Source organism: Mus pahari, chromosome 1, assembly GCF_900095145.1.
Source record: "Mus pahari chromosome 1, PAHARI_EIJ_v1.1, whole genome shotgun sequence".
NCBI classification, from domain to species: domain Eukaryota; kingdom Metazoa; phylum Chordata; class Mammalia; order Rodentia; family Muridae; genus Mus; species Mus pahari.
This window is the reverse complement of record NC_034590.1, coordinates 16,902,732-16,907,259: the sequence shown is the minus strand read 5'-3', so window position 1 is coordinate 16,907,259 and position 4,528 is coordinate 16,902,732.

Here is a 4,528-nt window from a genome sequence, read left to right as displayed (position 1 = left end):
AGAGAGAGAGAGAGAGAGAGAGAGAGAGAGAGAGAGAGAGAGAGAGAGGATTTCAGTTCATTCTTAAGTCAATGCAAAATGATATCCTCTAATTTGTAATTTAGAGTCTGCAAGGCTTGAGAAGAAGTCAGAGCCTTGTCTTGGTTTTGGGAATTCTGAAAAGGGTGAGGACTCAGAAAACTGGATTTGAATGAATAAGTGAATCCAGGAAAGGGAGATTGGGGTTGATTTGGTGTTTTTTGGAGTGGGCATGAAGTGGCCAGTAGGCATGGGAGAGAATGAAGGTTTCCAGTTCAAAGGGGCAAGGTCAAGGCTAGGGCGTGGGCTCCTGTTAGGGTCTGTGGTGGAGATGACATCTAAGAGGGGTGGGGCTTACTAAGAAAGGAGTTTGAGATGGGACGAGCAGTGAGAGATGGAAATTCTGGGGGTGTCTGAGTGAAAAGCTCTGCTTCCTGTGGAGGTGGGCAAATGATCTGGGTATTGGAGAGGCTCAGGGTTCTCTTGGTGGCAGCCTCTGGACAGAAGTGGAAAAGTACTTAGAGCCAGGCAGGCCACTGCGAGGCAGAGAGGAAGACCCAACTGATGTGAGGTACTAGAGCTAGGCACTGTGGTCTTTGGGGTGTCCTGCACAGAGTGGAAACTAGAGTTGTGCAGTGGGGCTCAAGCAAGACAGAATAGTGCAGTGCAGGGAGTGATGCATGACAGGGAAGAGTGGGGCCAAAGTGCAGCATTTGGAAACAGAGGAAATCTTGGCAAGCCATGCATAGCTGCACTTCTCTGTAACCCCAGTACACAGCAGGCTGAGGCAGAGGGATTGCCATGGACTGAAGACAAGCCTGGGCTACATCATGAGACACTGACTCAGAACTGATTCCCAAGAGCTGGGCAGGAGTTGGCTTGGTTGCTACAGGATTGGCCATGCAAGCCTTAGGACCTGAACTGAGCCCTCTAGAACTCAGGGAAAAAGTCAGGTGTGGTGTTGTGTGCCTGTTATGACTGAGCTTGGGAGGTGGAAACAGGAGGATTCCCCTGAGGCTTGCTGGACAGTCATCTTAGCCTGACAGGAAGACTCCATTCAGTGAGAGACCCTGCCCCAGGTGGCCAGTGATTGATGAAGATACTTGATGTCCATGTCTGGTGTCTGCAAGCTGACCCCTTCTCCAAAAACAAGACTAAACAAAAAGCCAGCGAGAAGGGACATGGACATTTTCCCCACAACAGAAAGGGGCGGAACCCACCTTATGTCAGAAGCCAATTTGAGAAGTGAAAGTTTTGGTAGAAACTGGCCAACTTGAGCTGATGGGGGACCATTTGTCATCATGTGGAGAACACACCTGAAAGCTGGCAACTGCTAGACAGCCAATGACACTAGTGTGGGTAAGCAAGTCCCTGACTCAGGGGTTGGCCTATGAGGTTCTAGGAAAATCAATAAACTGAGGTCTTAAGTTTCTTTAGGGGTTGGCTTCCTTAGAAAGACTGGAGAAGCCCAGAGATGGTCAGGGGACTAAGAATGAGTAGAAAGTTCTAGAAAGTGGGAAGGAGCAGTGACTTGTGCTCAGTGCTAGAACTGTGAGGGACCTGGCAGTGTACAGGGCCAGAGAAGGAGGAGCAGGTGCTGTTCATGATGTAGCTGGGGTGAGGGGAGAGGGGAAAGGGGAAAGGGATGGCCAGGGCCAAAGGCAACAGGAGAGTCGGGACTGTGACCCCTCCCATTCCCTCATCTCACCAATCCCTCCTAGGGACAGGGCTAGGAACAGGATCAGGAACCACATGGTAAGAGGTGTCCAGGAGCTGCAGGCAGTGAGCTTGGAGCTGTTGAGGTTCCTCAGGGAGACTTTAAAAACCCTCATTCTCCCCACAGCCCCTCCCCTGTCCTGTTGGCACCCAGGTGCTGACTGAGCTGTGCCCTTGCTGACAGAAGTGGACTCCCTGCACTTCCCCTCCCTGCTGTGGTAAGCGAGGGCTCCCTTGCACCCGCTGTCCAGTAGGCTCTGGGTCACCCTGGTTACCTTCCCAGGCTGGGGCAGTTCCTGCTGTTCCTGGAGGTGTTCGAGTTCCAGGGACCGCTGCCAGATGGCAAGGTCAGGGATGGTGGTCACGAAATATGAAAGGAGAATGGTGGTAAGAGTGACCCCTAACTCACAGCTCTAAGTAACGTCCTGTACCTCAATACCAAGGTTACCCTACAAATCAGTAGTTTGCACAAATTCTTTGCACCGGCGATAGCCACGAGAGTTACAAGCTCCCTGCAGATACAAATACTTTTTTTCTGCCAAAATCCTTCCTTTTTGAACTTGGAACTCTGGATCACTGATTTTTATAGATTCTATGAGAAGTTTAGGAGCTGGGTGTAGTGGTGCACACCTTCAATACCAGCACTTCGAAGCCAGAGCCAGGTGGATCTGTGGGATTTTAGGCTCTAGTACTCTGTGATGTAGACGATCCTAGTCTACACAGTGAGTTTCAAGACAGCCAGGGTAATATATCGAGCTGTCTCAAAACAAAACAATAAGATAACATGAATAAAAGTTATGGTGCACATTGCCATGGCCTATTGACATTTTGATTCAAGTATATGAGAACTCAGGTTATTCCAGGGGAGTGTCACCCACCCTGAACAGTGCTGGGATAACAATGACCATTTTCTTCTTCATTTCCTAGATCCTGAGCTATATTTTTAGGTTAGCCCAGCCTGGGCTCACATCAGACCCCTTTTCAAGAAACAGCAACCTGAAAATGTCACTTCCCTCCAGGAGCCTCCAGGGTTCAGCTTGGCAGCTGCATATTTTGGTGCACACCTTCGATCCCAGAACTTAGGAGTTAGGGGCCGGTGTGTCATGGTGAGTTCCAGGTTAGACTGGTGCACACAGAGCATTTAGGCCAGTGAAACAACACAGGGAGACTTTGTCTCAAAAGTTAAAACACCAAGAATTCAGCATGGGTTCTGGTACAGAGAAGGGGAAATTCCTAGACTTTGACACCTACTTACTGTTGCAGGTTTCAGACCCATCCCCTCTCGTTGAGCATCTAGACTATTCCAGCTCTCATGGCAGTTAGCAAATTTGACCTGGGTATATGCATGTGTGCCCTGTAAACTCCAAGAAGGCCTAATCTGGGATATGTGAGGAGCTGGTGATCAACTGGCAACCAAGTTCTCCTCTGAGTCCTAGGTTTCTGTGGGCAAGTTCTGAAAACTCCACTGTTCTTTGCTCTAAAGGATGAGAGAGGAAGCATGCATTCATCCATTTGTGAGTACATTCGTGCATTTGATCTTTTATGTATGTCTTCAAGCATACATAGTCATGCTGGAGTTTGAGATAGGTGTACTGCATCAGAAGAGGCCAGTGCATGAGAATGGAAAGAATTGAAGTGGTGCTGGAGATGAGCTGCAAACAGCTTCACAGGAGACTGGTTGTAGATGAGAGGGGGAAAGGAAAGGAGGAAGAGGGTGAAGATTATATGCTTGGAGAGGTAGTGGAGAATAGATCCAGGTCCCCAGAACTTTCTCCTTCCCCAGCTGAACTGCTCTGTTCCGGCAAGGAGGAAGAAAGTTTTTCCAACATGACTGGTCCCTCATATCCATGTTCCTGGTAACTTTGTTGGTGTTCAGCATGGTGGATGGGCGGATGGCCTATGTGCATGGTCTGTACACTGGCTTCATCTGCCTCAGGATTGACTTCAGGAGGCATAAGTGTGCCAACGTGGGACAATTCACTGGTCAGTGTATACATAGACTGGGGGGGGGTCCTTCCATTGGGTGCTAGAGGTGACTGTGAGGGTGGGACATTGGCCCTCGCACTGGAGTATTTCTGGAAGATTAGGTAAGGGCTCACAGTGGGTGCATCATTGATGGTGGGTAAATCTATCAGTGGCAGTAGAGTTATTTTGCAATTTATAAGTAGTGATTTTGGTAATGTGAGTGGAGGTGATGTTTTCTTTTTTGGAGGGGGAGGAGGGGGTTGCTGAAGGGAGAACTAAGAACCTTACACACACACTCCACAGGGTCTCTACCAGTAAGTCACAACCCCAGAAGAACCTCATTGGAGAACTCTAGGTAGGTGCTTTACCACTGAACAATGCCCTGCCCCTCATTGTGGGATGGTTCTAGACAGCTACATTCCCATCCTCTGCCTTGTTTGAGACAAGTTCTCATGTAGCCCAGGCTGGACTCCAGCTCAGTGTGTAGCTGTGGACAACCTTGAATTTCTGATCCTCCTCCCAAGTGCAGGGATCCCAGGCACAGGCTGCCAGACTCAGCTCAGACTCAGCTCAGCACAGTGCTGAGGTGAAATGCAGGATGCTCTCAGCTAGGCAAGCATTCTGCCAACTAAGACCCAACACCAGGACCCCTCGACTGCCTGTACCTTGTATTTGGAGACAAATAACATCTATGTGTGTCTAAATGATAAACCTCCCCAACTGATGGAGTACTTAGGATGGGCTCTTCACAGTGTGAGAGGAAGGAAAGAGGGAGAGGGAGAAGGGGAGAGAGAGAGAGAGAGAGAGAGAGAGAGAGAGAGAGAGAGAG